General features: G+C 39.0%; 1 protein-coding gene across 6 annotated transcripts in view; it reads left to right on the plus strand.

Annotated features, from left to right (window-relative positions):
• Window positions 1-13435, plus strand: part of R3HDM2 (R3H domain containing 2) — a 183195-nt gene that overhangs the window by 75491 nt on the left and 94269 nt on the right. For 2 of the 6 annotated variants that reach the window (XM_070409921.1, XM_070409908.1), the window contains exon 3: window positions 3852-3977. The exons of 3 other annotated variants lie outside the window; for them this stretch is intronic. The gene's annotated coding sequence lies outside the window, so the exon portion shown is untranslated. One more of the 6 variants, XM_070409909.1, reaches the window with a different exon arrangement.

A 13435-nucleotide genomic window follows, 5' to 3' on the forward strand; every position in this document is an offset into this window, starting at 1 on the left:
TTGACCTGGATCAACCCATGATTTTGTGCATTTGGGATTCTCAAAATAAATCCACTTTTCATCGCCAGTCACAGTTTGATGCAAAAAAGACTTTCTTTTGTGCTGTAGAAGCAACATTTTACTGATGACTTTTTGGTTTTCCATTGGTCTTTCGTTCAGTTGATGTGGCACCCATTTTCCTTCCTTTTAAATTTTTCCCATTGCTTATAAACAATCAGAAATTGTTTGCTGAGCAATGTTTTATCTTTCTGCAAGTTGTTTTTGAGTTTGACACGCATCTTCATCCAATAATGCTTGTAATTGTTGGTCTTCAAACTTTTTCGGTTGACTTGGACGTACTTTGTCTTTCACATCGAAATCATCACTTTTAAAGCGCATATACCAGCATTCACAAGTATCCAGAGATGGAGCATGTTCACCATATGCTTCCTGAAGTATACGATAACTTTCAGCAGCACTTTTCTGAAAAAGAAAGTAATGAATTAAAATTTCCCACAAATGCTCTTTTTTTGACACAAAATTCAACATTTTTAAGCGTAAAAATATCTATGGTGTTAACACCTTCAGCAAATTTGACATATGAAGTTTTGAAGCTTGCTGTCAATACAACAAAATATGCATATCAAATCATATATATATATCAACATATGTGTATCTCCATCTATTGAAAAAAAATCCACATTATTAACCGGTACACCTGGTATACTACCTGATTTCAAGACTTATAAATATTTAGTAATTAAGATGGTGTGGTATTGGTGTACAAATAAACATATATCAATGGAAGACAATACAAGTCCAGAAATAGATCCACAAGTGTATGGTTATAGTAATCAGTCATTAGTGAATATTGTAGTTCGTTATTAATAATTATGTATAACAGGATATTTTAAAAATGAAGTTATGAAATTTTTATTAAAATGTTTCTTACATACCGTTATATTGGCTGGGCTGCAAAAATACTCGTTGTGGGCCGCATGTGGCCCCGCAAGCTGTGAGTTTGACATGCTTGGCTTAGCTGGTTTGGCCAGGTGGATAGAGAGTGTTGGCCTGCGGACTGAAGGGTCCTGGGTTCAATTCTGATAAAGGGCACATGCCAGGGTTGCAGGCTCAATCACCATTAAGGGATATGCAGGAGGCAGCCAATCAATGATTCCCTCTCATCATTGATGTTTTTATCTCTCTCTCCCTCTCCCTTCCTCTCTGAAATCAGTAAAGATATATATATTTTAAAAGTTTTTTAAAAAGGGAGAGTAGAATACCTTTGTAAATTTATGTCCTTCTCTTTGGCAAATACAGGGAGGGCAGAGAGTTTTTCTGCTTCTCAGTTTCCTTCTGTTCAAAATAAACCTTATGCCAAAGTGCATAATTTGGGTAGCAAATTCTGTTCTTCAAAAAAACAACAAAAAAATTCCAACTTTACACCAACAAAAAATTACCAAAATTGATCATAGTCTTATAGGTAAAGGGCTAAAATTATTAATTTCTACAAGAAAACATCTGAGAATATCATTGTCATCATAGATAAGGCAGAGATTTCACTAGCTAAACACAAAAAATATTTTAAAAAATGAATATTATGATTACATCAAAATAGTATTTCTCTTTTAAAAACACTGTAGAGAAAAATGAAAAGACAAGTCATAAATTGGTAGAAAATATAAGTTTAAGAAACTGTGGGATATATGAAGAACTCTCATAATTCCAAAATAAGAAGACAACCTAATTTTAAAGTGGACAAGACACTTTGCTAAAGAAGATATGGAGTTGGCAAATAAACATAAAAGGGTGGTAATTATCAGTCATAGGGAAATGCAAATTAAAACCCCAAGATACCACTACACAATTCTTAGTATGGGTGGAAATCGAACATGTGAGCTCACGGACCAACATTCTAACCACTGAGCAACCCCAGCCAGGGCTCACCTTGAGCTCTTTTTAATAATGGTTAGTCCTTAAATTTTCTGGGTCCTACACAGTCACATTGCTAAATTTAGGCTAGTATGTCTTTCTTCCTACTTCTTACTCCTCGTGTGTGTGTTACTGCTTTTGTCTAAGCCAGTGGTTCTCAACCTTCTGGCCCTTTAAATACAGTTCCTCATGTTGTGACCCAAACATAAAATTATTTTCGTTGCTACTTCATAACTGTAATGTTGCTACTGTTATGAATCGTAATGTAAATATCTGATATGCAGGATGGTCTTAGGCGACCCCTGTGAAAGGGTCGTTCGACTGCCAAAGGGGTCGCGACCCACAGGTTGAGAACCGCTGGTCTAAGCCCTCCCACTCAAAAATTGACTCTAATGGATGTTCTTCCCTGTTAAGCCCAGTAATAATAATACTAGCTGCAACTTACTAAATTGTATACTTTGTGCCAGGTACTGTAAGTGATTTGTTTTTAATTTCTATAATATCTTGCCAGGCAGGTACATTTATCCCCATTTTATAGATGAGATTCAAAGAGGTAGACTAGTTTGCCAGTTACATGGTTATTGAGTAGAAAGCCTGACAGTAGTCACTGTTAGTCCTGTGTTTTACCTCGAGGAAAATTTTTCAGTGAAAAGAAGTAGAAAGTCTTGCTAAAATGAACTACTGATACTTTATCTATGAATTCTTTATCTGCTGTGTGCTATAGAAATCCTACATACTCACTCAATACACCTTTCACAGACCTTACTTATTGCTTCCTTTTATGTCTGATATGAATGAACACTATTGGTTTTTTGAGTCTTAATCATGACTTGATTCAGAGTACATCTTATTACACAAGCACATTTTACCAGCACCAGCATCAGTAGCTTCCTGTTCTGCATCTCTTTTTATTTATTTTTGTTCTTTGGACATTTGGTATAGTTTTATTTGCCATCCAGATATGGGAAAGTCTTAGAAACTTATCTAAACCCTCACTCTCCCCACTCTTGGTAACTTCCTTTTCAAAGTTTTTCTTATGGAGGATTTAAGCATAAATACAATAGAACAGCAATTTTCAACCACTGTGCCATGGTACACGATTTGTATTTATTGATATGAGAAAGAGAGGAAGGGAGGGAGGGGGAGAGAGAGCTATGCCTCACCATTGACCAGGGATTGAACCCACAACCAACCTGTATATGTGCCCTGACCAGAATCAAACCGGTGACGGGAGGATGCTCAACCAACTAAGCCACAGTAGCCAGGGCGGCACACTGTTTTTAAAACATGCAATACTTAACTATTAGTCAGGGGCACTGATCTCTTTTCCCTTAGATTGTCAAATAAAAAATGACAACAGGCAACACAATAGTAACCATCCAGTGTGAATGAATCAAAATTATACCTATTTTTGGTCACATCAGCAAAAAAATATATTTTAGTAATTAGTTTTTGTGTGCCATGAAATAGAAAAGATTGAAAATTGCTGCAATAGGGAATAATCTAGCAAATCACCACAAATCCAATACCCAGTTTCAACACAATCCACATATACAATTTTGTTGTTGTTGTTACTGAAGTTGGAATATTTTAAAGCAAATCCACATATATCATTTCACCTGTAAACAATTCAGGATGCATCTGTAACTAATAAGGACTTTTTAAAATAATTACCATGTCACTCATAGCTCACAAAACTAACAATAATACTTAGTGTCATTCAATAGCTAGATCATGTTCATTCAGTTTTCCTCAATGGTTTACAATGTGTCTTTTTTTTATAATAGCACTAGTAGCTCAGTGCACGAAATTCATGCACATTAAAAGGGAATTAATTAGAGGAAATATTTTAATATTGCTATTTGCCCTTTCTCTATAATAGAAGTGTCAGAGATGAAAGAAAATTAGTAAAATGTATATGAAAATCTTCTTCCTGTCAGAGACTGGGGCACGCCGCGGGACCCAGAGTCAAGTCCCCACCTGCGTGCACATTGAAATCGTGCGATACCCAGACCCGACCGGCCTCACCCTCGTCAAGCCCCACCGGGCAGAAGGCACAGCCTCAGGTCCCTCATCAAGCCCCGCTGGGAGGGGGGGTGCAGCCTCAGGTCCCCCATCAAGCCCTGCTGGGAGAGAGGTGCAGCCTCAGGTACCCTGGCCCGACTCTGGGGTGGGGGGGCGCAGCCTCAGTCCCCTGGCCTGGGATGGGGGGCACGGCCTGAGGTCCCCATCAAGCCCCACTTAGTGGGGGGGGCACGGCCTGAGGTCCCCCTTCAAGCCCCGCTGGGTGGGGTCACAGCCTGAGGTCCCTTGTCAAGCCCTGCTTGGCCGCGGGTGCGGCCACAGGTACCCTAGCCCAACGCCAGGGTGGGGGGCATGGCCTGGGGTCCCCCGTCAAGTCCTGCCAGGCGGGGGAGCATGGCTGGGGGGGTGCAGCCTCAGGTCCCCCGCCCTGGCCTGGCGCCATGCAGCCTTAGGTCCCTGCTGATTGCTCATTACGGCTCGTTATGGGAACCCCGCTTACGCTGTGGGCCAGCCATCTTGTGTTACAGGAACCCTGCCTCTGCTGTGGGCACAGCCATCTTGTGACAGCATGATGGAGTGAGGGTCAATTTGCATATTACTGCTTTATTATATAGGATAACTCTAGATCCATACATTTTAACTTGTTTTAGTTAAACAAATTGTGGGAACCAGAGAGTTCCTTAGTGTTTATTTGAGGATGCTGTGGTTGAACATTTTTTGTGATTCAATCTAGAAGAACTAGAGGACTTTTACTGAGATTATAATACTGCCCATTTTAAAACTTACTGAGTTGCTTCGCTCACAACATGAGGACCTGAACACATGCTAGTTCTCTGAGTGAATAACTAAGTTTCTTAGTTAACCCTAAGTTTAAATTTTTTTAAATATATTTTTGTTGACCTCAGAGAGGAAGGGAGAGAGAAAGAGATAGAAACCGTCCAGGGCCTAAGTTCAATTTTGAAGATTTTGTTTTGTTGTAAAGTTCACATTTAAGCCTTCATATAATAAGCATGGAAGGACCTAAAAATTCCCAATTAATTTCCTCATCATTGTTATCTATTAGCTAATATAGTTCAGTACAAGAATGAGTATTTTTAAAATATCTTATTATAGAAGCAATCTATTGTTATTAAAAGTATTTTAGAAAATGCATGTTAGTAAAACTACATAGAGAAGACAATAAATATCGCCTGTAGCCCTAGCCGGTTAGGCTCAGTGGATAGAGCATCAGCCTGCGGACAGAAAGGTCCCAGGTTTGATTCTGGTCAAGGGCACATGCCTGGGTTGTGGGCTTGGTTCCCCAGTAGGGGGCATGCAGGAGGCAGCCAATCGATGATATTTCTCTCTCTCTCTCTTTCTTTCTCCCTCTCCCTCTCCCTCTCTGAAATCAATAAAAATATATTTAAAAAATATATATCACCTGTAATCACACACCTGAGAAATAGATTGTTTTTTGTTGCTTTATATCCTAATATGCAAATTGTCTCCTCGGGAGTTCAACCACTTGCTATGACGTGCACTGACAACCAGGGGGCAGCATGGAATGAAGGAAGGTCCCAGCTGGCAGCTGGTGGAAGGAAGGCCCTGGCTGGCAGCCGGCAGCTGGCAGCCAGGGGGAGGACGGCCCCGGCTAGCAGCCAGAAGGCCCCGATTGGCCCTGAACACCAGCCAGGTCTAGGGACCCTACCCATGCACGAATTTCGTGCACTGGGCCTCTATTCTATATATATAAAAGGCTGATATGCAAAGTGTCCCCTCGGAGTTAGACCAGGAGACTGGGAGTTTGATCGCTTGCCATGATGTGCGCTTACCACCAAGGCGTGGCACGAAACAAAGGAAGGCCCTGGCCGGCAGCCAGCAGCCAGGGAAGGGAGGCCAAATTTATCCAGAGTGTGGATATACCAATGTATAAGAGTTCCAGTGTTATGAGAATTCCAGTTGCTCCATATTGTCACTAGGATTATCAGTATTTATATTTAAATCTTTTGCTCATTTTTAAATTGTGTTATTTTCTTATCATTGAGTTTTGAGAATTCTTTATATATTCTGGATACTAGTCATTTGTTAGATATGTAATTTACATATATTCCATCTGGTTGCTTGTCTTTTTTTTTATCCTCACCTGGGGATATTTTTCCATTGATTTTAGAGAGAGTGGAAGAGAGAGGGAAAGACAGAGAGAAACGTCGATATGAGAGAAATACATCGACTGGTTGCCTCCTGCACGTGCCCTGACCAGGGCCACGGCCGGGGAAGAGCCTACAACCAAGTTACATGCCCTTGACTAGAATTGAACCCGGGACCCTTCAGTCTGCAGGCCAAAGCTCTATCCACTAAGCCAAACCGGCTAGGGCTGGTAGCTTGTCTTTTTATCTTAGCAGTGTCTTTTGCAAACAAAGTTTTTAATCTTTTTTTTTTTTTTTTAAAGATATTTTATTGATTTTTTACAGAGAGGAAGGGAGAGAGATAGAGAGTTAGAAACATCGATGAGAGAGAAACATCGATCAGCTGCCTCCTGCACATCTCCTACTGGGGATGTGCCCACAACCCAGGTACATGCCCTTGACCGGAATCGAATCTGGGACCCTTCAGTCCGCAAGCTGACGCTCTATCCACTGAGCCAAACCGGTTTTGGCAAAGTTTTTAATCTTGATAAAATCTAATTTGTCATTTTTTTTCTTTTATGGATTGGTCTTTGGTATCTTAAGAATCCAGGTCAAAAAATTTACCCCTTTATTTTCTTCTAAACATTTTATAGTTTTACAACAGACCATCAATCCATTTTGAATTAATTTTTGTGTAAGTTTTAAGGTTTTGATTGATACTCATTTTTTTTCCCCTTTGGATGCCCAGTGATTTTGATACTGTTTGTTAAAAAGACTGTCCTTTCTCTATTAAATTGCCTTTGTACCATTATAAGAAATCAGTTGGTATATTTGTATGGGTCTATTTCTGTACTCTCTTTTTCTATTTTGTTGATCTGTGTCCTTTCCCTTCAATTCTATACTACCTTGAATACTGTAACTTTATAGTAGATCTTAAAATTGGGTACTGTGACTCCTATAATTTTATCTTTCAAAATTATTTTGGCTATTTTACTTTTTTGCCTTTCCATATAAATATTAGAATTATTTTGTCTGTCTATTAAAAAATTCTGCTGGGATTTTGAATGGAATTATACTAAATCTATAGATCAATTAGGGAGAACTGACATCTTTACTACGTTGAGTTTTCCAGTCCATGAAAACAGTATGTTTCCCTATTTATTTAGGTCTTTGGTTTCTTTCTTCAGTGTTTTGTAGATTTTAGTATACAGATCTTGTACATATTTTGTTAAGTCTGTACTGACGTATTTAATTTTGACTTATAATTTAATTATGAGTCATAAATGGTATTGTTTTTTAATTTTTGGTTTTCATTTATTCATTGCTAGTATATGGAAATTTGATTTTTTTGGCAGTGTTTACTTTATGTCCTATGATCTTGCTAAACTATTTCTAGGGGTTTTGTTTGGTGTGTGGATCCCTTGGTATTTTATATGTACACAATTATGTTTGTGAAGAGAAGCAGTTTTTATTTCTTCCTTGCAAATATGTGTGTCTTTTATTTCTTTTTCTTGGCTTATTGTATTGGCTGGGACTTTCATTATGATGTTGAAACATAATGTGACAGTGGACAACCTTCACTTGTTTCTGATCTTAGGAGGAAGGCATCAGTCTGTAGGTTTCTTATATCAGACTGAGGAAGTTTTCTTCTATTCCTAGTTTGTTGAGTTTTTATTGTAAGTGAACCTTGAATTTTGTTAAATGCTTTCTCTGCAGCATTTGAAATGGTCATGTGTTTTTTTCTTCTTTAGACTCAGTATGATGGATTACATTGATAACTTTTGTAAAACTGAACCAGCTTTGATTCTTAGGAATAAAAATCCTCTTGGTTGTAATGTATTTTTCTTTTTTTATGTATCACTAGATTTGATCTGCTAATATTTTTTGAGACATTTAGCATCTTTGTTTGTGAGGATATTTGTAGTTTTCTTACAATATCTTTGCCTGGTTTGAGTATCAAAATAATGTTGGCCTCTTAAAATGAATTGGAAAGTATTGATTTCAGAGAGGAAGGGAGAAGGAGAGATAAAATTTCTTCCATTTTCTAAAGAAATTATATAGAATTGGTACTATTTCTTCTGTGTGTGCTAAAATGTACCAGAGAAAATATCTAGGCCTGTAGATTTCTTTAATAGTTACAGGATTATCCAAGTTATCTAATTCATCTAGGGTGCCTTGAAAATTTATGGTTTTTAAGTAAGTTGTCTATTTCAACTAAGTACGTAGTTGAATTTATGTGTTTAGAATTGTGGGCAATACTCCTTTATTATCTTTTTAATGTCTGCAGGATCTGTAGTGATTGGTTTTCATTTCTGTTATGTGTTTTCTCTCTTTGTTGTTCTTGATAGAAATTTGTCATTTTCATTGATCTTTTTAAAAAATTAGCTTTTAATGTCATTGATTTTTTTTCTGTCTTCAATTTCATTGATTTCTGCTCTTTATTGTCTTCATTCTTATTATTTTGAGTTTATTTTTCCTTCTTTTAGTTTCTTAAGGTAGAAAGTTAGATTATAAGAGATCTTTCTGCTTATATTGGTTAGCTTGGGCTACCATAACAAAATAGCACAAACACAAAATTATTTCTCACAGTTTGGAGGCTGGGAAGTCCAAGATCAAGGTGCCAGCAATGTAGGTTTCATTCTGAGGCCTCTTCATTTGGATTGTAGGCAGCTGCCTTGTGGCTGTGTATTCATTATGACCTCCACTTATGTGTGCCCACGGAGAGAAAGCACAAGTTCTTTGGTGTCTCTTCTTATAAGGGCACTAATCTTATAAGGGCTCCATAGGTCTGACCTCATTTAACCTTAATTAGTACCTTAGAGGCCTGTTCCAAATAAAGCTATACTGGGTTAGGGCTCCAACATATGAATTTTGGAAGGATACAGATATTTAGTACACGATGTTACTTTTCTAATATAAGCATTTAGTGCTACATATATTTTTCCCTCTAAGTACTTTTAGTTTGCATCCCACAAATTTTAATTAGTTATATTTACGTCCTTATTCAGCTTAAAATATTTTCCTTTGAGATTATCTCTTTGACTCATGGGTTTTTTAGAAGGGTGTTTTTAGTTTTCAAGTGTTTAGATATTTTTCTGTTCTATTTTTGTTATTGATTTCTAGTTTAATTTCTTATGGTCAGAGAATATACTGTGTATGATTTCATTTCTTTTATTTGTCAATGTTGTTTTATGACTCAGCATATATAGTCTATCTTAGTGAATGTTCCATGAACATTTGGAATGAACATGTATTCTGTTTTTTGTTGGAGTGTTCTAAAAATGTCAATTAAATCCTGTAGTTTGATGATATTGCTCAGTTCTGCCTCGTTCCTAATTTTTGGTCTAATGAGTATACCCCTGAAAGAGGGGTGTTGAAATATCCAACTGTTTTAAAAAAATTTTTTATTAATTTCAGAGAGAAAGGGAGAGGGAGAGATAGAAACATCAATGTGAGAATCATTGATCAACTGCCTCCTGCATGCCCCACAATGTGGGTTGAGCCGGCAACCTGGGGAATATGCCCTGACCTGGAATCAAACTGTGACCTTCTGGTTCATAGGTCCACATTCAACCACTGAGCCATGCCAGCCAAGCTGAAATATCCAGCTGTAATTATGCATTTGTCTGTTTTTCCTTTCAGTTCTCAGTTATTGCTTTGTGTATTTTGAAATTGTTATTAGGTACATAGGCTTTTAAAATTGTCTTCTTGGCGAATTGTCCCTTTTACCATTATGTAGTGTTCTTCTTTGTCACTGGTAATTCCTTTGCTCTGAAATCTGCTTTGTCTAATATTAATGTACCCTTCCACTTTTTTTTCAATTAGTGTTTGTATGGTGTATCTTTCTAAATTTAAATTAGTCAACTTTATTTTGTAAACAGTTTTAAAGGTTTACAAAAAAATGAAGCAGAGCTGAAACCGGTTTGGCTCAGGGGATAGAGCGTCAGCCTGCGGACTGAAAGGTCCCAGGTTCGATTCTTGTCAAGGGCATGTACCTGGGTTGCGGGCACATCCCCAGTGGGAGATGTGCAGGAAGCAGCTGATCGATGTTTCTCTCCCATCGATGTTTCTAACTCTCTGTCTCTCTCCCTTCCTCTCTGTAAAAAATCAATAAAATATAAAAAAAAAAAAAATGAAGCAGAAAGTACAGAATTTCCATATACCACCCTCCCCCAGTACACACACATTTTGCCCTATTATTAATATTTTGCATGTGTAGTACATGTGTTAAAATTGATGAACCAATATTGATATGCAGTTATTATTAGCTAAAGTCCCTAATTTATGTTAGGTTTTACTCTTTGTGTTGTACAATTCTGTAGGTTTTAAAAAAATGTATAATGTAGCCACTGTTAAAGTACCATACAGAACAGTTTATTGTATTTGCTTTTAACCTCCCTATGTCATTATATTTGAAGTGTTACTAATTTATTTGGACAATTTCTGTCTTTCAATTTTTTAAAAAACATCTTTATTGTTGAGAATATTACAGATGTCCCCCTATTTTTCCCCCTTGCTGCCTTCCACCTGGTTCCCACCCCTCGTCCCCCCAGGTCTTCACTCCCCTATTGTCTGTGTCCATAGGTAATGCATATATGCATAAAAGATTTTTGGTTAATCTCTTCCCATCCCATCACGCCGTCTCTTCCCTCTGAGATTCATCAGTCTGTTCCATGTTTCCATGCCTCTGATTCTATTTTATTAATCAGTTTATTTTGTTCATTAGATTTCTTGTTTGTTTATTTTTAGATTCAATTGTTGATATGTATTTATTGCCATTTTATTGTTTATATTTTTTATCTTTTTTTCTTCTTCTTCCTCCTCCTCTTAAAGAATATTCTTCAACATTTCATGTAATACTGGTTTTGTGGTGATGAACTCCTTTAGCTTTTTCTTGTCTGTGAAGCTCTTTATCTTACCTTTAATTCTAAATGATAGCTTTGCTGGGCAGAGTAATCTTGGTTGTAGGTCCTTGCTGTTCATTACTTTGAGTATTTCTTGCCACTCCCTTCTGGCCTGCAAAATATCTGTTGAGAAATCAGCTGACAGTCGTATGGGTGCTCCCTTGTAGATAACTAACTGCTTTTCTCTTGTTGCTTCTAAGATTCTCTCTTTGCCCAGCTGGCGTGGTTCAGTAGTTGAGTGTTGTCATATGAACCAGGAGGTCATGGTTTGATTCCTGGTCAGGGCACATGCCCAGGTTGTGGACTCGATCCCCAGTGTGGAGCATGCAGGAGGCAGTCAATCAATGATTCTTATCATTGATGTTTCTATCTCTCTCTCCCTATCCCTTCCTCTCTGAAATCACTAAAAATATATTTTTTAAAAAAGATTCTCTCCTTGTCTTTAACTCGTGGCATTTTAATAATTATGTGTCTGCCCTAGCTGGTTTGGCTCAGTGGATAGAGCATTGGCCTGTGGCTCAGTGGATAGAGCATCGAAGAGTCCCAGGTTCGATTCCGGTCAAGGGCACATGCCTGGGTTGTGGGCTCGATCCCCAGTATGGGGCGTGCAGGAGACAGCCGATCAATTATTCTCTCTCATCATTGATGTTTCTATCTCTCTTTCCCCTTCCCTTCCTCTCTGAAATTAATTTAAAAATATATTTTTTTTAAAAAGATGCTCTTAAAAAAAATTATGATGTGTCTTTGTGTAGGCCTCTTTGGGTTCCTCTTGTTTGGGACTTCTGTGCTTCCTGGACTTGTAAGTCTATTTTTTTCACCAGGTAGGGGAAGTTTTCTGTCCTTATTTCTTCATATATGTTTTCAATATCTTAGGTTTTCAATAGCTTGCTCTCTCTCCTTCTGACACCCCCATAATGCGAAGGCTCCTTATACTATCTTCATATTTTTGGATTCCTTTTTCTTTTTGCTCTTCTGATTGGGAGTTTTTTGCTTCCTCATATTCCAAATTGTTGATTTGATTCTTGGAATAGTCTATTCTACTGTTGAATCCCTATAAACTAGTCTTTATTTCAGTTAGTGTATGCTTAATTTCTGACTGGTCCTATTTCATGTTTTTTATATTCTTACTAAGATCCTTGAAAGTCTCACTAAGTCCCCTGAAGCTCTCATGAAGATTCTTGAGTAACCTCATAACCATGGTTTTGAACTCTGTAGCAAGTAGTTTGTTTCCTTTCATTTCTTTCATTTGTGACATGTTTCTTTGTCTCCACATTTTGGCTACTTCCCTGTGTTTGTTTCTATGTATTAAGTAGAGCTGCTGTGTCTCCTGTGATTTGTAGAGTGGCCTTGTGTAGTAGGTGTCCTGTAGGGCCCATTGGCTAAGCCTCCCCAGTCATTTGAGCTGGGCACTCTAGATATGCCCCTGTGTGGGCTATATGCACAGTGTTGTAGTTGAGCCTTGATTGCTGTTGGCATCACTGGGAGGAATTGACCTCCAGGCCAGGTGGCTGTGAGGACCACCTGCAACTACAGTGGGAGAGCTGCTATGTAGGAAACTCATTATAGAGCAGGACTTGGTGCTCACTGAATCTGCCTCTTGAGTGTGCCACTTGTTGATGTGTAGGCTTGTAATCTGTTATGGTCTGAAGCTGTCTATCAGGTGCAGTGGCTCTTGGGCCTCCAGGGAGGTTCAAAGTCAGCCACTTCCTGGGACCACCCGGCAGGAGCTACAGAGAGATCTGCAGATGGCTACTATTTGCCTTGGAAGTGCCCAGGCTAGGCCCAGCTGTGAAGAAAGACAGGCTGGTGCTAGTACCTGGTATTGGGCCTTTTACTGATAGGTTTGGACTTGCTGACACTAGCTGCAGCTTGTTTGAGAGATTTTAGCAAAGTCTGAAGCCTGAGGCAGGACAGGCCATTCATATGGAAAAGCTGCTGCAAATAGGTTGGGTGGGGCTACAAATTGGATGGGGCGGGGTCTCAGGGAATCACCAGGGTGGAGCAAAAAGTGTGAGCCAGGCTGATGGAGACTCAGAAATGGCTGCCAATCAGCCCTGCGACAGGGGAGGTCCCAGCACAGGAACAATAACCCCTGTGAGCACCCCCATATGAGAGAAAGCCACCACCGAGTTCCTGCCCTGATGCCAGACAATCCAGTTCCTCCCCCAAAGCCACTTGGTGCTGGAGCTCAGAGGGATTGAGTCCAAGTAAGTTCATGCACCGGCTCTTTGAAAGAAACACCTGGGTCTCCAGCAGCCTCCATGTCAGTCCACAATCCCCACTGGCTTTTACAGCCTAAAGTTACAGGACTTCTCTTCTGAGCTCTGGAACACTGGGCTGAGGGTCTAGTGTGGGGCTGGGACCCTTGCTTCTCATGGGCAGCCTCCACTGAAACAGTCTCCCTTCCAATTACAAAAATGGCACACGTGGATGTCGGATCAGCCCGTTCTGTGCCTCCACTCCTCCTACTAGTCTCAATGTGCTTTCTTC

This window comes from Myotis yumanensis, unplaced genomic scaffold, assembly GCF_028538775.1.
Source record: "Myotis yumanensis isolate MYYU_CA2020_CCGP unplaced genomic scaffold, mMyoYum1.0.hap1 SCAF_3, whole genome shotgun sequence".
NCBI classification, from domain to species: domain Eukaryota; kingdom Metazoa; phylum Chordata; class Mammalia; order Chiroptera; family Vespertilionidae; genus Myotis; species Myotis yumanensis.